This window comes from Pleurodeles waltl, chromosome 4_2 (assembly GCF_031143425.1).
Source record: "Pleurodeles waltl isolate 20211129_DDA chromosome 4_2, aPleWal1.hap1.20221129, whole genome shotgun sequence".
Taxonomy (NCBI): Eukaryota; Metazoa; Chordata; class Amphibia; order Caudata; family Salamandridae; genus Pleurodeles; species Pleurodeles waltl.
Genome location: NC_090443.1, coordinates 180,605,651 through 180,626,458, shown reverse-complemented (window position 1 = coordinate 180,626,458; position 20,808 = coordinate 180,605,651).

The window sequence follows — 20,808 nt, the reverse complement described above, 5'->3', positions numbered from 1 at the left end:
CTATACCCAGGGCAGATGAGCTCATAGATACACTGGCATTTTCCATGTATCTAAGCACCTTTGATTTGGCTGCAGGGTATTGGCAGATCAAATTGTCTGAGGATGCTAAACCTAAAACTGCATTTTCAACTATAGGAGGGCACTACCAATTTACAGTGATGCCCTTTGGTTTGAAGAATGCACCTGCCACTTTTCAGAGGTTGGTGAACACAGTCCTGCAAGGGTTGGAGGCTTTTAGTGCAGCATATCTAGATGATATAGCTGTCTTTAGCTCCACCTGGGATGAGCACCTGGTCCACCTTTGGAAAATTTTGGAGGCCCTGCAAAAGGCAGGCCTCACTATCAAGGCCTCAAAGTGCCAGATAGGGCAGGGAAAGGTGGTTTATCTGGGACACCTGGTAGGTGGAGAACAGATTGCACCACTGCAGGGGAAAATCCAGACAATCATGGATTGGGTTCCCCCTACAACACAGACCCAAGTGAGAGCCTTCTTAGGCCTCACTGGGTATTATAGGAGATTCATTAAAAACTATGGCTCCATAGCAGCCCCTCTTAATGATCTCACTAGTAAAAAGATGACTAAAAAGGTATTGTGGACAGCTAGCCGTCAGAAAGCTTTTGAGGAGCTCAAACAGGCCATGTGCTCTGCACCTGTCCTAAAAAGCCTATGTTACTCCAAGAAATTATTTGTTCAAACTGATGCATCTGAATTAGGGGTAGGGGCAGTCTCATCACAACTGAATTCTGAGGGCCAGGATCAACCAGTTGCTTTTATCAGCAGAAGGTTGACCCCTAGAGAAAAGCGTTAGTCCGCCATAGAGAGGGAGGCCTATGCTGTGGTCTGGGCACTGAAGAAGTTGAGGCCATACCTGTTTGGCACTCGCTTTATTGTTCAGACAGACCACAAACCTCTACTTTGGCTAAAACAAATGAAAGGTGAAAACCCTAAATTGTTGAGGTTGTCCATATCTCTACAGGGAATGGACTATACAGTGGAACATAGACCTGGGAGTACCCACTCCAATGCAAATGGACTCTCCAGATATTTCCACTTAGACAAATGAAGACTCATCAGGTCATGGCTAGTCTTATTGTCCTTCGTTTGGGGGGTGGGGGGGTGTAGGAACGTACCATCTTGCCTGGCATGTTACCCCCATATTTCACTGTATATATGTTGTTTTAGTCTATGTGTCACTGGGACCCTGCCAGACAGGGCCCCAGTGCTCATAAGTATGTGCCCTGTATTTGTTCCCTGTGTGATGCCTAACTGTCTCACTGAGGCTCTGCTAACCAGAACCTCAGTGGTTATGCTCTCTCTGCTTTCCAAATTTGTCACTAACAGGCTAGTGACTAAATTTATCAATTCACATTGGCATACTGGAACATCCATATAATTCCCTAGTATATGGTACTGAGGTACCCAGGGTATTGGGGTTCCAGGAGATCCCTATGGGCTGCAGCATTTCTTTTGCCACCCATAGGGAGCTCTGACAATTCTTACACAGGCCTGCCAGTGCAGCCTGAGTGAAATAACGTCCACGTTATTTCACAGCCATTTACCACTGCACTTAAGTAACTTATAAGTCACCTATATGTCTAACCTTCACCTGGTGAAGGTTGGGTGCAAAGTTACTTAGTGTGTGGGCACCATGGCACTAGCCAAGGTGCCCCCACATTGTTCAGGGCAAATTCCCCAGACTTTGTGAGTGCGGGGACACCATTACACACGTGCACTGTACATAGGTCACTACCTATGTACAGCGTCACAATGGTAACTCCGAACATGGCCATGTAACGTGTCTAAGATCATGGAATTGTTACCCCAATGCCATTCTGGCATTGGGGGGCAATTCCATGATCCCCCGGGTCTCTAACACAGAACCCGGGTACCGCCAAACTACCTTTCCGGGGTCTCCACTGCAGCTGCTGCCAACCCCTCAGACAGGTTTCTGCCCTCCTGCGGTCCAGGCAGCCCTGGCCCAGGAAGGCAGAACAAAGGACTTCCTCTGAGAGAGGGTGTAACACCCTCTCCCTTTGGAAATAGGTGTGAAGGCTGGGGAGGAGTAGCCTCTCCCAGCCTCTGGAAATGCTTTAATGGGCACAGATGGTGCCCATCTCTGTATAAGCCAGTCCAAACTGGTTCAGGGATCCCCCAGCCCTGCTCTGGCGTGAAACTGGACAAAGGAAAGGGGAGTGACCACTCCCCTGACCTGCACCTCCCAGGGGAGGTGCCCAGAGCTCCTCCAGTGTGTCCCAGACCTCTGCCATCTTGGAAACAGAGGTGTCTGTGGCACACTGGACTGCTCTGAGTGGCCAGTGCCAAACAAGAAGAAGGGGTTGTATTTACCCTGGACAGGGTAGGGTTATAGGGTTCCCCCTGTTTCTTTATATATTCTGAGTGGCCAGTGCCATCAGGTGACGTCAGAGGCTCCTTCTGATAGGCTCTTACCCCTCTTGGTAGCCAATCCTCCTTCCTAGGTAGCCAAACCTCCTTTTCTGGCTATTTAGGGTCTCTGCTTTGGGGATCTCACTAGATAACGAATGCAAGAGCTCATCAGAGTTCCTCTGCATCTCCCTCTTCACCTTCTACCAAAGGATCGACTGCTGACTGCTCAGGAAGCCTGGAAAACTGCAACAAAGTAGCAAGACGACTACTAGCAACATTGTATCACTTCATCCTGCCGGCTTTCTCAACTGTTTCCAGGTGGTGCATGCTCTGGGGGTAGCCTGCCTCCTCTCTGCACTAGGAGCTCTGAAGAAATCTCCTGTGGGTCGACGGAATCTTCCCCCTGCAAACGCAGGCACTAAAAGACTGCATCACCAGTCCTCTGGGTCCCCTCTCAGCACGACGAGCATGGTCCCTGGAACTCAGCAACTCTGTCCAAGTGACTCCCACAGTCCGGTGACTCTTCAGTCCAAGTTTGGTGGAGGTAAGTCCTTGCCTCCCCATGCTAGACTGCATTGCTGGGTACTGCGTGATTTGCAGCTGCTCCGGCTCCTGTGCACTCTTCCAGGATTTCCTTTGTGCACAGCCAAGCCTGGGTCCCGACACTCTATCCTGCAGTGCACAACCTTCTGAGTTGTCCTCTGGCGTCGTGGGACTCCCTTTTGTGACTTCGGGTGGACTCCGGTTCACTTTTCTTCCAAGTGCCTGTTCAGGTACTTCTGCGGGTGCTGCCTGCTTCTGTGAGGGCTCCCTGAGTTGCTGGGCCCCTCTGTCTCCTCCTCGAAGTGGTGACATCCTGGTCCTGCCTGGTCCCTCCTGGGCCACAGCCGCACCCAAAAACCTCTACCGCGACCCTTGCAGCTAGCAAGGCTTGTTTGCGGTCTTTCTGCATGGGAACACCTCTGCAAGCTTCCTCGCGACGTGGGACATCCATCCTCCAAAGGAGAAATCCCTAGCTCTCTTGTTTCTTGCAGTACTCCAAGCTTCTTCCAACAGGTGGCAGCTTCCTTGCTCCCTCAACTGGCATTTCCTGGGCTCCTGCCCACTCTCGACACTGTCGCGACTATTGGACTTGGTCCCCTTGTCTTACAGGTTCTTAGGTCCGGAAATCCACTGTTGTTGCATTGCTGGTGTTTGTTCTTCCTGCAGAATCCCCCTATCACGACTTCTGTGCTCTCTGGGGGTAGTAGGTGTACTTTACACCTACCTTTCAGGGTCTTGGGGTGGGCTATTTTTCTAACCCTCACTGTTTTCTTACAGTCCCAGTGACCCTCTACAAGCTCACATAGGTTTGGGGTCCATTCGTGGTTCGAATTCCACTTTTGGAGTATATGGTTTGTGTTGTCCCTATACCTATGTGCTCCTATTGCAATCTACTGTAATTTTACACTGCTTGCATTACTTTTCTTGCTATTACCTGCATAATTTTGGTTTGTGTACATATATCTTTTGTATATAACTTATCCTCATACTGAGGGTACTCACTGAGATACTTTTGGCATATTGTCATAAAAATAAAGTACCTTTATTTTTAGTACTTCTGTGTATTGTGTTTTCTTATGATATTGTGCATATGACACCAGTGGTATAGTAGGAGCTTTAAATGTCTCCTAGTTCAGCCTAAGCTGCTTTGCCATAGCTACCTTCTATCAGCCTTAGCTTCTAGAAACACCTCTTCTACACTAATAGGGGAGAACTGGACCTGGCACAAGGTGTAAGTACCTCTGGTACCCACTACAAGCCAGGCCAGCCTCCTACAAATGGCACTTCAAAACCTGATATTTCTGTAGGGGAGCTAAATATTTAACACGTTCTACTTCTAACCCCATCACTACACCTTCCTCATGTCTTGTTTGCCTCGCACAGCTCCCACCCACTCCTGTGTCCTGGTGGCCCAAGCGAGCAGGCTCTTCCTCAGCCTTCATACGGCACTGCACACTGCCACCCTGCTGTCAGAGTGGGGCATCATTAGCAACTGGGAGCACTTACGGGCCAAGCTGTCATGTTTGCTACCTGCCTTCCATCAACAGTTATGATCTGAGACTGTTCCAGGATTGCTGTGCTGGTGGCTTCTCAAGGCGAATATATATTTTTGCCAAATTACTATCACCAAAGGCCATTTCTAGACTTCACATTCACCAGGACTGCCAGCTTAGACAACCTGGTTCTCCACACTCTCCTCACTCACCTTCCTTACACACAAGCTACTATTTTGGGTGGCCTGCAGATGGAGTTATGTCTTGGTAAGTTCTGGCAGTGCCCCCTCATCACTGTCTACATATGTGACCCTTCATTATATTCATTAAATGGATATAATATATTCAAGATTGGTACCGTGTGCGGTCTTGTATTGTTCTAATTATGCATCCTGCCATCCAGATTTCAACCTATATGCACCCCCATAGCTGTCTAGTTAATTCATATAGTCCATCTCCAAGTGTAGACTGCTTTATAAGGAACATTCTTTTTGCAGCATGAACATTTCAAACATGAGGTACTGATGCTAGGGCCATCGACATGCCCAAAGTGTCCCTTGCTGCTCCTCTAACCACGATGGATCAAATACTTAAATAAATCTGAGATGTTCACTGAGCCAATTTACAGGACAAGAAACTGTTTTTGTCAAACTCACAAATCACAGGGAATTTTCTCATTTGCTATTTTGAGACTGACTGTCCATACACACAGATATCTCATAAAGCCAGAAGTGACAATTCTAAACACTTCCACTTCATTTTAGGTGAGGTGACTTTAATGTGCACCTATCATTATGTGACAAGCTGTGATCACTGCAGTCTGACTGCTGAAGCCATAGTGCCTTTCATGTCAGATCAGATCCTAGGCAACAGCCTCTTTATTTGTAATGGACAGGAAATAAATCTTTCAAGGTAGGTTTCAAGGTCACTGCATTATCATTTCCACTCAAAAAGTGTTTTGCAAGTCTTTCTGAGACAATATAGGTGGCATTCATGAGAAATACAGGAGTCAACTTCACACATCTTAATGTATTATAATAAAAGTGTTTATTAATCAACTGGAAACCCCAATGAGACAATACTGTGACTTCAAACACTATTGAAAGCAGTGCATTGTTTCACTTTCGAGACAGCTTGTGGAATTTTTTAGATAATGTGTATTGTACCATATTAGCATACAATATATAGCTGTCACACTGCAGGTAATTCAATTTCTACCAGAGAGTGAAAGGTTAGGGATGGTGATTTGGATGATAAAGAGTCTATGTAAGATAACTCTTTGCACTGGGAACCGTATAATATCGTCTTTCAGAGATTAGATTTTGTGGAAGAGGAGCACTGTAGAAGGAAACATCCCAGGCTCTCTTGTCGTGAGTTATGTCAGTTCCAAAAACATAGGAAATATGCCTTTCGACTCTATCAAATTGTGACTACTTTGAGTCTATGGTTTAATCTGTGATGTGCCAACATCTTTGGAAGCAATGCATTTTTATACATGAAAAAAACACAATTCTAAATAATAGGACTTATGCCAAATTGGTCACTAGCAGTGCGTTTTAAGATTCTTTAGGTTCTGCCTAAACAGTTTGTGCTGTGCTTGTGAAATCTCTTGTAACGAAAAACAAATCTTAATAGGAGGTTCGAGCCCGCCCATTACCTACCTTTACTTACCAGTGGTTGACTCTCACGTCACTCTCATTTCCTTTCTTCCTGTGGTTCAGCGCATCCTCCTGCCTCCAGCTTCCTGCGCGGCTTCACTTCTTCATTCTTGCTGTGAAGCTTGGACCAAGTTCTGCTTCCGGGCAGCCATTATCCTTCAACTGGCCATACACTAGTAACATACTCGTTTTTTTTACTTTCCATCATTCACATTCTGTTTGTTGCTTGCCTGTCTCTACCACTACCCTGCTCCCGTCACTGCATGGCCCATCCCCACCTCATCGCTAGTCATAGCTTGTTTTATATTGCGCAAAAATGACTGGAAGGACTTTGAGTACATTACATAGGTGCTAGTTACATTATACAAGGACACATTGATTTTTACAGGCACAGGGAGATTAAGGGTCTGAGTTACATTTCAGAGCAAGGATTACTCTGTCACAACATATATATCTCATATAGTTCGGTGGACGGGATTTCCTCACCGTTATGATGGCCCGTTTTCACCCGTCATCACCCGGAAGAGGCTGGGCGATCCTCTGTAGAAAACAGCAAGTAAGGAGGGATTATGGGGGTCATTCTGACCCTGGCGGCCGGTGACCGCCAGGGTCACTGACCACGGGAGCACCGCCAACAGGCTGGCGGTGCTCCCGAGGGCATTCTGACTGCGGCGGTTCAGCCGCGGTCAGAAAGGGTAAACCGGCGGTCTCCCGCCGGCTTACCGCTGCCCCAATGAATCCTCCATGGCGGCAGAGAGCGCTCCGCCGCCATGGGGATTCAGACACCCCCTACCGCCATCCTGTTCATGGCGGGAAACCCGCCATGAACAGGATGGCGGTAGGGGGTGCCGCGGGGCCCCCATAAGAGGGCCCCGCAAAGTATTTCAGTGTCTGCTTTGCAGACACTGAAATACGCGACGGGTGCAACTGCACCCGTCGCACCCCTGCAACTACGCCGGCTCAATTCTGAGCCGGCGTCCTCGTTGCAGGGGCATTTCTGCTGGGCCGGCGGGCGCTCTTTTGGAGAGCGCCCGCCGGCCCAGCGGAAATGTCTGAATGGCCGCCGCGGTCTTTTGACCGCGGTGCGGTCATTCGGCGGCGGAACCTTGGCGGACGGCCTCCGCCGTCCGCCAAGGTCTGAATCAGGCCCTATATATTCTGTTCATTTAGCGACATGAAATGGGGAAACGAAAAGCTACTGATAATTTTGCTCCACAGAGTAGTGTTAAGAAAGTAAAAACCAGGTCAAGTAATCAAGCGGGTACTCGAACTACTGCAGACTTGAACGCTCTTAATGCTATCGACCAATTATTTGAAGTGGTCGAGGCTATATTACAAAGTAACTCTCATTCGTCTTGCACTGGTAGTGGAGTGTCCATGAAAGAGAAAATACCAGCTATGTTTACTAAGAGTAAGAGCAAGAGGACACATGTTAATTGTACCCATGTTGAGACTGCTAAGGCTAAGGAGCCTCATGACCCTGGGGGGACCCGCTTATAGTCCTTTGATACTTTCTGGGGGAGAACCAGGAACTTCTATATGCCAGAAGGATGTTATATCCTCAGGCGCTGAAACTTTCCGCTTCCCAATAAGTCTTGTGGTTAAGGTGGTTCCTAACATTTTGTGTGTAAATCGATTTGAGCCTCTGGCAGAGGTCGAGGATTTGTCCATAAGTACAACATATCCTGTGCCAGGAGTTGTTGTGGATGTCAATACTTCAAATTCTAATCCTCCTGTTCTTGTTTCTGAGGGTTTGCATTCACTAAGTAAATCATTAGATCTAGCTCCCGTCCTTCAGAAAATAGATGAAATAAAATCTATGATGCTACTGTTAATGGGACTTATGAAAGAGAACATATTGCAGAATAATAGTTGTAGATGTCAACAACCATGTCAGGAGAAAAGGGGTTGTGGGCGTACTGTTCCGTCAAGGTCAGCACCGGGAATTGACAACTTTTCCCAGGTGATAGCTGTGCCCTCGCCCTTAGACATTCCAACTACACCTAGCATTGGGGATAAAAACCAGATAGCACATGTAAGTGGTGAACGGAAGCATGATGATCAAGGCTCCAATACCAGGCACCACCGGGTATCTCCTGTTCATACAGCCATGCGTTACAAACGAAGGGTTTAGGAGAGAGGCTATACAGTTACTTCCTCAAAGGAAGGTCAATTCTTCTATTTCTCTGTAACCAAATTCCTGCAGTATCAGAGGTCAGGTTTGGAATATAATGGCCGTACAATATATATGATCGATGTACCTCAGCTACTGCCAGGTGTTTTTGAGGATGAAGAGTCTTTGACCAACAAAGCCATTCATTGGTTACGAACCCGACGCAATTGTCTTTCAGTTATACGCTCTGACATTTCCATGGTGGAAAGGCACTGCGTTGTGGGCTCAAACTATGACTATATTTCTGTCTGTCTATCCAACAGGGCCTTGGTGGAGGAACTAATAGACTTTGAAGCACGTACACATTATTTAAAGCCCTTGAGAGGGATTGGTATCAGTCTTGTTATTCAGCCCCCTGACTCTAGCTCCAAGAAGAACTCCATTTCTACTCTTGTTTGTCAATCACAATTAGATCTGAAATCTCCTTTCTTACCCATAGTTACCGGATGACTAAATAACACCCAAGAAGTGCCTCTGGGAACACCTCACGGGATTACACATTCTTAGGGAAATGTCATCCCTTTTGTAGGTTCTGAGACGACCACTAAGCTATTATTAATGTCATGGAACTTAGCGGGATTGGGTCCCACTTGACCACTTACATCAATAGTCAGGATGTTTGTTTATTTCAAGAAGCTTAAGCTGAGGAACAGATTTATATCCAAGGGCTTACCTCGTATAGCACTCCCGCCCAATCACCAGTGAAGGGCTTAGGTCGTGCTAAAGGAGGATTACTGTTGTTATTAAATAAGAAGTTATATTGTGATCACTCGCTACTAAAATAGATTCAGTGGATTTAATGGGAGTCCAACTCACATTCCATCAGGACTTAAAAATTACTCTAATTAATGTTTATGCCCGCTCAGTATCTCGGGGCCCAGAGTCCCAGACACTAAGGGCCTGATTACAAATTTGGAGGAAGGTGTTAATCCATCTCAAATGTGACGGATATACCACCAGCCGTATTACGAGTCCATTATATCCTATGGAACTCGTAATACGGCTGGTGGTATATCCGTCACATTTGGGATGGATTAACACCTCCTCCAAAGTTGTAATCAGGCCCTAAATGTACTGTTTGAATTTTTGGATACCTTACACCCATCAACCTTGGTAGTATTAGGAGGTGATTTGAATTGTACATTCGAACCATCAATTCTGAACAGAGGGGTAACTGATGAAGAAGATGAACTGTGGGGAATCCCGCAACTACCGAAAACTAGTTTATGTATCCGCTCTCGTGTGGCCTCTCAGTTGGCCACTCAATGCCTAAAATATAGATTTAGGGCCTGTAATGGACGCACGTACTCAGACTTGGATATGGCGCCGACTTTTAAGACAGGTACTTCCTCTAGCATCATTGACTATTTTTTATTGGATGTTAGATTGTGGCCTATGTTAAAAGACATGAAGGTGGAACCTCGTTGTGAGAGCAACCACAATCCCTTACTCCTTACCCTGAGTGGAGATGAATTTAGGAGATCTGCACATGTTCAATCTACAATAGTCCCTACTCCATTGTTGAGTAACAATTATAGTAGAGTTTGTTGGCCGAAGGTAATGTCTAATCCCTGCTTATTATCTGGGATTTACAAAGCTTTTAATGACGAGATAGTGGAATACGAAACTATGAAGTAAGCAGTATCCCTATGCTTAACATCCATGAGTCATTGTTGATCAGGTTGCAGAGTATCTTTTATAAAAATATCTCGCCTAAATCCTTAAATTTAAATATGATAGTTACTAATGCATGGTTCAACAAGGACTGTATAAAGGCTAAGCTGGCGCTAAAAAGAGCAATCATGGATGGTTAACTGGGGGAAGTTCGATCTACAAGATGCACATATAAAAAAGTAATAATGCAGGCGAAAAAGTTATGGGAAGACGCTGCTTGGCAGGACCTGCTCGCTGCAGCTGAAAAAAAAAACAACAGGTAATTTTGGGAATTAGTATCAAAAAGACAGAGAGGGAATAGGTGCAGCTATAGGAACCATATACAACATGAGACCTGGGTGACTCACATCTCCCAACTTTATGCTGCACCCCCTGATACTCCAAATAGCAGTGTGTTTGACTTAGCTCTTGTACCCTCAGCTACTTCTAGTGATAGTCTTCATCGATCTGGCCAGGATACCCAAATACTTGCAGACAGTATTATCTTTTCCCTGGAGGAGACTTTAAATGCGATTACATTTCTAAAATCAGGCAAGGCTCCAGGACCCGATAAGATTCCTGGAGATTTATATAAATCGGAACCGATGATATGGTCCTGGTACATAGATCTGCTTTTAATTAAATCGCTGCAGGGGGTGCAATTGCGGGTACCTGGAAAGGCGCAGAAATCATTCCAATATACAAAAAAAGGAATACCAGTCTGCCTGCTAACTATAGACCTATCAGTCTAATTGATAATTTGCAAAACATTTTTTCTAAACAAATTTTGGATAGACTGATGAAATGGATACATGATAATCAGGTTCTTTCTCCTTTGCAGGTGGGTTTCCGCCCGAAAATCAGTACAATAGACTAGGTATTTAGATTGGTGCTTCTGTATTGGAAGTATGTAGCCCTCGCCAAGCAACCTCTATATGTTGTTTTTGTGGATTTACGATTTGATCTGGTCCCGAGGAAGAAGCTATGGGAAGTACTACTCAGGTTAAAAATCCCATACAATATAGTTGATCTTCTGAGGCGGCTACAGGAGAACACTTATGCACAGCTGAGGTGGGGAGACCAAGGAGAGTTGACAGATAAAATCCCTACTCACAGGAGTGTACGCCAGGGCTGTGTCATGGCCCCATTATTGTTCACTCTCTTTATCAATGAGGTAGTTCCTATATTGCTTTCTTGCCAAAATGATGCTCCCACACTGAATTCCCAAAAGATACCCATTTTACTCTTCGCTGACGATTCTCTCTGTATTTCTAAGACTCCGATGGGACTCCAAATTCTTGTCGATCATTTCAAATTTTCTGTCTGGATTATGGTTTGGAGTTGAATGTTGATAAAACCAGGTTAATGATGTTTGACCCAGGACACCGCAGCAGATGCACCATTGGCCTGGATGGGTCTATATTGACCAGGATTAATTCTATTGATTATTTAGGTGTGAGGATTTCAAGTAAAATTGCTTTGGGAGGAACAGATTGGGAAGAGTGTGGGGTGTCTTCAGAATACAGCAGCTGCCATCCTGCGCGTTTATAAAAGTTCTGTGTTTAAAGCCGTCTCTCCTGCTATTAAAATCTATTTGGCCAAGGCACAGGGAGTGGCTGCCTATGGTGCTGAAATATGGGGATTCTCTGATTGTAAAAAATTATCTGTAGGAGAAAATAATTTTGCCAGGGCCCTAATTGCTTGTCCGAGGAGTACCCCGCTAATACCATTGTTTCTGGATCTGGGGTTCAAACCTGTAATGGATTTGATTATCCTAAGACCGTTACTATATTGGGTGAGAATTAGGACGGTCCCTGAACTTGTTATATACAGAGATTTTCTTTGTGATCTTTTGAAGAGACCCAATGTGATTTCCATTCCATGTGTCAAACGTGTTTAATTGGTTTTGCATTTTGGGACTGTCAAGTTTTTGGTAAAATCCCCAGGGTCTGGAAAAATCACACAGTTCCGTTTTGAAAACATCTGATTGGTCCTATGTAAGAACTGAGTTAATCCGTAGTAATTCCAATGGTCGTTTGACCATCTCATTCATGGACATTAAGTATATTCCTCACTTTCAACCATATCTGGATCTTATATCAGATTTGCTGGGGAAGGGGTTGTACACACGTTTCCGTTTTGGGAATCTACCGTTGCTATCTCTGACAAGCAAATGGGGGTCTGCTCCCTTGTTAGATCTGTGCCCTGCATGTCATGGTAGCCCAGAAACCGAGGAGCATTTTTTGTTCTTCTGTCCCGCTTATTCTACTCCACGATTAAAATGGATTCATACTATTTGTCGTACTTTGGGTGTGACTCATTACTGGACAGCAATGAGGATTTTAAGGAGTGACACATCCAAACCCTTGATTGTCGCAGTTAGCAAGTTTCTTGTGGCTGCCTGGCTCATACGAAGTAGTTTCTTAAACAGCAGTTCTTTATGAACTATTTTTATGTGTACAGTATTTTAGAAAATGTCTATGTATATGATTTTATTTTTAGACGTTTATAATGTTATATTTTCTATTTTAATCTTGTTCTTAAATTATTTTTGAATGTATTAGTTGATGCTTTGATGGTCATGCAACTGAATAAAGCTTGTGATGATGATGATGGAGTAGCCCCTCCGCCTAAATCCAAATCAAACCCTAAGTAATTTGCCCAGAATCACAAGATGTTGAGCAGGCGTTGAGACTCAAACCTGGCTCCCCAGCTTCAAAGTCAGCAGTTGTGGCCGTAACGCCACAGGCTTTCCATGCTCTGATCTTCATTACAACCCTGGCGGCCAGTGCTAAAGTGGCCGTAATAATGCCAACAGGCTGGCGGTAACTACTGCCAAATTATGGCCCTGGCGGAAAGATCTCCAAAAGACAGCTAATGTACCACACGACTGCTAGGGTGGAAACAACAGCCACCATGGCGGTAGCTGCCTACAGCCAGACGGAAGTCAAAGTTCCCCCCACCATATTATGACCAGACATTCTGCCATTTTCCGGGGCGGTACCAACAACATCAAGAGCCTGGCAGAAACTGAGGTCAGAAGGGGAAGGACTCACCATTGGAGATACAGAGAACAACCACGCCGCCATGGAACCCAAACTGCATGTCTTCCCGATGATCTTCTACGTTCTGCTCCACCATGAACATCAATGCCGGAGAAGACAACAACGGTGAGTACAGCCGCTAGAAACACAAAAGGGAGGGGGGAGGAAAAAGAGAGTGACACACACACTCACAACACACACCCTCCCACATACACCATACACACAACCAGATGCATTATAAAAAACAATTTGACCCCGTCATTTGGCTGAATAATGTAAGGAAAAAACAATCTCACAAAAGTAAATGTAATGAGATCAACACAGGATGAAATATAAGTTAGGCAAGATAATAGATATATACATATGTAGAGAAAAAAGGGACACTGCCCAGTCCACAATGTTCATAGGCCACAAGGCCACAGGCCAAACTCCAAGGCCACACATGTCACCTGCTTCAACACGGAGAGAATACTGCAGGGGCATCAGTTGGTAAAAAGGTAGGCACCTCAGGGGGACTGGGGTGCACCTCAGCTGGGATATGTTATAAGACCACTGGTTCTGGAGGGGGCACATGCCCTGTGCGCTTGGTCCTGGGGAGTGATGGGCATGTGCGTGTCTTCCTCACTGGTTCTGGAGGGGGCAACATGCCCTGTGCTCTTGGTCCTGGGGAGTGATGGCCATGTGGGTGTCGTCCCCACTGGTTCTGGAGTGGACAGGCCGCACGGCAGCACATGGAGGCAGGGTTACATACCGTCCACCAGTAGTGACGGCTGCACAGTGGTGGTGCCGCTGGTGGGAGGAGGCTCCTACCCATCCTGTGCAACCTCGGACGGCTGCACAGTGGTGAGGGGAGGCTCCTGCCCATCCCCTGCAACCTCGGACGGCTGCACAGTGGTGGTGCTGCTGCTGGCGGGGAGAGGCTCCTGGCCATCCCCTGTAACCTCTGACAGCTGCACAACCATGGTTGGTGGTGGGGGATCCATCACAGTTCCTGCCTCAGGCCCCTTGGCCTTCCTGCCTGCTGGTGCAGGCCCCTTGGCCTTCCTGGCAGTTGGGACAGGCTCCTTTCCCTTCTTGCCTGCTGGGGCAGGCTCCTTGGTCTTTCTGGCAGCTGTGGCAGGCTCTTTCCCTTGAGGCTGCCTGGTGCAGGCTCCTTCACCTTCAGGATATGTGACCTGGATCCTTTTACACAATGAGTGGGTATGGTGACGACTGGGCCCATGGACTGTGTGGCTGAGGTGCTTGGCTGGGTTCTTCCAAATCTGCCCATATGTGCAGCAAGGGGGGGGAGGTAGGGAAGAGGTCAATGGTGGATAGGAACAGTTTTTTAGGGACAGGAAGAGGGAGAAGGAATGGGAATGGTTGTTGGAGGTGCCTGTTTCTTTTGGGTGCAGGTGCATGGGCTGTATGCTGTTGTGAGGTGGATGGTTGTTGGGTGTCTGAGTGCTTGCGTTGTGTACTTTAGAAGGGGGGACAGCCACAGTGGGAGAGGACACAGGGGACGAGTGCATGGCTGTTGTGGAGGTGTCTGCCAGTGAGGTGTGTGTTCTACTTGGTGTGGTGATGCAGGTAGTGGATGATGATGTTGTGCATGCAGGTGTGTGTGTGTGGACGTAACTGGGAGGGAGGTGGCGAAAGAGGAGGGGGAGGCAGTGGAAATAGTGGATGATGGTGTGTCTGCAACTGGATGGTGTTTCTGTGAGTGTCTGTGGGATGAAGAGTGGTGCTTGTGTTTGCCTGTGACACTCTTGGCTGTTGTCTTGTGTGCATGCTCATCTGCCTGTGTGCTTGGGATGGGTTGGGGGTTGAGGAGAATGGCACTGGGCAGTGGAAGTTGGAGGGGGGAGGGTAGGAACAGGGACAATGGCTGCCTTCAGAGAAGAGGCCAGAGCCTGAATTGATCCCTGTTGGGCCGCCAATCCAGTGTGCATGCCCTCCAGAAATGCATTAGATTGTTGCATCTGGGCTGCCAACCTCTGGATGGATCTCTGGAGGTCAATAGCCTCCTCACTCAGGGCAGCAGGGCTAACCGGGGCAGGGCTTGAGGTGCCTGGGACAAAGGAGATGCCCACCCTCCTGGGTGAGCAGGCACAGGCAACTCAATGAGGGGCTGATGGGAGGGCGGTGCTGGTACGGGGGTGGCGGATGTACTTGTTGCTGGGGTGGCCACAGAAGTGTCCGCCACCACCAAGGAGCTTCCATCGGAGGAGGTATCTGTGTCAGAACTGTCCCCTCCAGTCTCTGCCGTGGTGCTCCCCTCGCCCTCCATCCCAATGGTGCCCTCAGCGTCGGTGGACTCTGCCTCCTGGGTCCTGTGGGATGCAGCTCCCTCCATCGCCAGTGCCTCTGCTCCTCCGCCAGATGATACTAATGCACATAAAGACAGGATGACAAAACAAAAAGGGGGGAGAAAGAGACAAAGGATACACTTGGTCAATGGCTACACCAACACCACCGTTGGCGTACACAGCACCCTCACACACAGGGAACAGGCCTACGCAATATGCCATAGCACTACCAGAGAAACAGTTAGCAGCCAAGGCATGGGGAGGGGCACACACCGCCAAATGCTGCACCCCTGGGACCCACGCAGCCCTGACCAGTAGTGAATGCCTTCGAGCTAGGTAGCAAGATTTTCCCTTCTGAACCCTAGCCACCAAGGACCTACGCAGCAATGTCAGGCCTGGCCTAGGGGCACCCACTAACATTAATTCCCCACCCGGATACCGCCCTACCATGTGTTAGTTGTAATGATGGGCACTGTTCTCACCCCCTTGTGGCTGCTGTGATGCCCTCAAGTGCCCATATAGCTCTGGATAGGCCACCACCAGTATGCGGGCCATCAGGGGGGTCAGGGTTGGACGGGTACACCTTCCTCGTTGGGAGGCCATCTCCGGCTGGGCCTCCACCGTCTTCCGTGCCCAGCATCTCAGGTCCTTCCACTGTTTCCGACAGTGGGTGCTCCTCCTGCATAGACCCCCAGGGTCCGCACCTCCTTGGCGATGGCACGCCATATACCCTTCTTCTGATGGGCGCTGACCTGAAGAGGAAATACACACAGGAAAACATCTTACACATATGGCACACCATACCCGTTTCCATCACCATGGCCCAGCACACAACCCATTCGTCACCCACAGGACATCCACCCACCCCCCTTACACAAGGCCTTCACACACACCACCCCATGGATTCATGCCACATGCAACGTGCCCACAGTGTACTCACCTGTTTGTCTGGAGGCCCATACAGCAGTCTGTACTGGAGTAGGACCACATCCACCAGTCTCTCCAACTCCTCTGAAGTGAAGGTTGGGGCCCTTCACCCGGTCACACGGGCCACGGTAGGTTCCAGACACAGGTCACAGCAGCACATGCAGTGTAGGTCCCCTCCTGTGGAAGGTCAGGTAGCACGTGAGGAATCAGTTAGAAAATGGCGGTAACGTGTGCAGTCATGCATACCATCACAATCGGCGTAGATCACCATTGGCCACTGTACCCCATAGGGCCCAATTATAATCAATGAGGAGTTGCACAGCGGCTCCTGACCGCCTCCCACAACGGCGCACAACGTCAGCGGAATTACCTCACTTCCACCTGTCCCTCCACACAGGACAGGTGGACGCCATTTAAGGTATGGGGGCAGGCCCTGGAAAATTTGGTAATCACTGGTGATATTAGGACATACTGGACAAATCACACTGACCCATTACAAGTTAACAGGAAGCAAAGTTATATTGTAGCTCCATTGTTCAGTTTGTGACCGGCTCTTCACTCTTTTGTCCCTTAGATTCCTCCCGCTGCGGATGAATAGAAGATGGAGACATACCCCTGTGTACAGACCTCTGGTGGACTTGGCAGCACTGTAGGACAAGCACATTATCCTCACCTATAGACTTGATCGGACCACAATCACACAGCTGTGTGCCCAATTGGAGCCTGACCTGATATCTACTATCCGTAACCCCACTGGGACCCCCCCCCTCTTGTTTAAGTTCTATCTGTGCTCCATTTCCTGGCAACTGGTTCTTCCCAAGTGACAGTGGGCTTGGCAGCAGGAATGTCAAAGCCAATGTTCTCAGCACATGTGCAGCTACATTGTTTTCCCCCAGGTTGAAGATTTGGCCACAGTGAAGGCCGAGTTCTATGCGATGGGACATATCCCCAACATAATTGGGGCGATTGATGGAACACATATTGCATTTGTCCCCCCCGCCAGAATGAACAGGTTTTCAGAAATCGAAAGAGCTTCCACTCTATGAAAGAACAGATGGTGTGCTTGGAGGACCAGTACATCTCCCACGTCAATGTTAAGTATCCTGGGTCAGTGCATGATGCCTTTGTCCTGAGGAATAGCAGCATCCCAAATGTGATGGCCCAACTACAAAGGCACAGGGTGTGGCTAATAGGGGAGCCCTGGTTCCCACCCAGTATATGTTGGTGTATGGGTATGGTGTGGGCCATATGGGATAGAGTGTGGCTAAATGTTGTCCCTCAATATTTGCAGGTGACTCTGGTTACCCCAACCTCTCATGGCTGCTGACCCATGTGAGGAATGCCAGGACAAGGGCAGAAGAACGTTATAATGAGGTCCATTGGCATACCAGAAGGATAATTGAAAGGATCTTTGGCCTCCCGAAGGCCAGGTTCCGGTGCCTCCATCTGACAGGTGGATCCCTGTGCTACTCACCCAAGAAGGTCTGCCAGATAGTAGTGGCATGCTGCATGTTGCATAACCTGGCCCTCAGACGCCATGCCCCATTCCTGCAGGAGGAGGAGGCTGGAGATGCCCGTGTGCCAGCAGTAGACCCTGTGGACAGTGAGGATGAGGAGTCAGAGTTTGAGGATGAGGACAACAGAACATCTGTGATCAGACAATACTTCCAATGACACACAGGTAGGACAGTGTTACTTCATATTTCAATGACATTTGTTTGAATTTCTGTGGCACTGTCATGCTGCTATGCCCACTTACTATTCCCTCTGGCAATTCATTTTGCAGATGTTGGTGACCTCACATATACTCTTGGTGTGATCACTATAGACAGCTACAGGTCAGTAATCTATGCCGTACAGTTGATTTACAATGTTTGTACCTGCTTCAGTGAATACATAATTGATATACATGACATATTTCAAACTTATTTTTTTCCAAGGGTGTTTATGGAAGTGTTAAAATATATTGGGGGCAAGTCAAATGGGATGAGGTGATGATGGAGGAAAGTCCAGGGTATTGTTCCAGTCAAGTTTGTAGCACAGGTGCATTGCCCAAAGGGACATAGGAAGGGGAGCAATGGCAGTTCAAGGTGGACAGGGTGACTGAGTGGGACACAAGGGTGACAATCAGGAGAGTCTAATTTCCTGGCGGGGGTCTTGGCAAGTGTCTCTGCTTCTGTCTGGATCACAGGGAACATTTGCGGGGTGGTTCTCCTTCTGCAGGGGGAGAGGTGCTGGTGGCCTGCGAGTCCTGTGGCGGGGCCTCCTGGCCACTAGCTGTAGCGGAGGTGGAAGGCTGTTCAGACATCTGGCTAGTGGCAGGCGCCCGCTTTTGTGTGACTGCCTCCCTCATAATTATTGGCCATGTCTGCCAGCACCCCTGCTATGGAGATCAGTGTGTTGTTGATGGCCTGCAAGTCCTCCCTGATTCCCGGGTACTGTCCCTCCTGCAGCTGCTTGTTTTCCTGCACATTGTCCAGGATCTGGCCCATGTTGTCCTGGGAATGTTGATATGCTCCCAGGATCTCTGCAAGTGCCTCCTGGAGAGTCTGTTCATGGGCCTTTCCTCCCCCTGGCGCACAGCACTCCTCCCAGTTTCCCTGTTGGCCTTTGCCTCTGTTCCCTGAATCGTGTGCCCACTGCCACTGACCCCAGGTCCCTGGTTGTCTTGGGTATGTGGTGTGGCCTGGGGTCCCTGTAGAGGTGGACACACTGCTGATTGACGTGTCCTGGGGGCAGAGGTCTGGGTACGCTGGGTGGGTGCTGTGGTGGTGTTTCCTGATGGAGGAGGCTCTGTGGTGGTGTGTGACTGGGCTTGGGTAGTAGTCTAGTAGTCCCTGATGGGCCAGGTAGGTAATCCAGATCCTGAAGACCAGAGTTGCTGTCACAACTGTGGTCCTTTTCTGTTGGGGGACTGGATATTGCTGGCACCTCCTCTCCGCTGACATTGGCTGGGGTACCTATGGGATGTAAATGATGTGTTATGGTTTCTGCGTCTGACATATTGTACATCCATGGCTTGCCCTCTTTGGTTGTATTTGCCCTGGTAGCTTTTACTTGTGTACATTGGTGTATAGTGAGATGATTAATTCTCTATAGTGTGCATGCTTTAGTGATGAGTGCCCATGCAGGGCTGTGAGTGGTGTCCATGCATTGGTAGAGCATGCAGGGCTTGGCATTGGGATGAGTGAGATGTGATGGTGCAGTGTGTGCGAAGTGGTGGAGTGATGGGAGAGAGGATGAAGGTGGGGGTATGTGATGGCATGCAGGTAGGGGGGTGATAGTAGTAGAGAGTTGACTTACCAGAGTCCAGTCCTCCTCGTACTCTGGCCAGGCCTTCAGGATGCAGGATTGCCAATACTTGCTCCACCCATGCTGTTAGTTGTGGGGGAGGAGGTGGGGGTCCAGCGAGGTGGTGTCTTGCTGCAATGGAACATACCTTCTCCCGTAGGTTGTTCCACCTCTTCCTGATGTGATCCCTAGTTCCTGGGTGCTGTCCCACGGCGTTGACCCTGTCCACGATTCTCTGCCGTAGCTCCATCTTCCTAGCTATCGATATCTGCTGCACATGTGCTCCAAATAACTGTGGCTCTACCCTGATAATTTCCTCCACCATGACCCTTAGCTCCTCCTCTGTGAAACGGGGGTGTCTTTGTGGTGCCATTGGTGTTGTGTGAGGTGTGTAGGTGAGGGTGTGTTGGGTAATGTGTTGGGGTGTGTGATGTGGGGTGCGTGAGTGGTGTATAGGTGAATAGTGTGTGGCTCTAGTTGTGTCTGTGGTCTTGATGTCTCTCTGCTGGCAATGGTGTGGAATGGTAATGGGTTGTGGGTGATGTGGGTGTGTGTTTTATAGTGGTGTGGGTGTGGTGTGTGCATGGGTGTTGCTTGAATTGTCCAATGTGGTGTTGTTTTGTTTGTGTGTGTTAATTTTGAGCGCAGCTGTATGTACCGCCAATGGTTTACTGCCGTTGAATGTCCGCCGTGGTGATTTGTGGGTTATATTGTGGTGAGTGTAGTTCTGTTGGTGTAATGGTGTGGGTTTTGAAACCACCAGTTTATCACTGATCTTTGGTGTGGCGGTTTGAGTGCGTGGTTGTATACTGACGGATTGGTGTGTGTGTGTCATAATATGGTGAACGGATTTCCGCGGCGGCGGTGGTAAGTTGGTGGCAGTCAGCGTGGCGGTAAGTGGGATTTAACGCCATTGTCATCATGAGGGCATCAGTGTTCCATTTAGCCACACTTTGACATGCTAGTAACTGCAATGGGCATTTTTTTCACGAATATAAACTGCATATTAGGTAAAAATAATCAATTTTAACTTGTTTGTACGTACATAGCTTGAAGTAAAAAAAGCGCTATGACCGGGTCTGGCCATGTCATATTGCCTTTTTTTTCTTGAAGGTATGTAGTACAGCAACTTTTGCACCATTGTGCAACATTAAAAGAAACATTTGCAAAGCCAATAGGTTTCACCTACGTGAATTATCTTGACTGTGTAAAATTTTTTTAATGTATTGCAGAGCAGTTGAGCTGCTGTGCAATATAACTTAATGTGAAAAATAAAAAGCTCCATGACAATAGACTAAACCTCATAACGCGACTGTTTCTTCAATAGACAAAACTTATTGGCTTTGCCACTT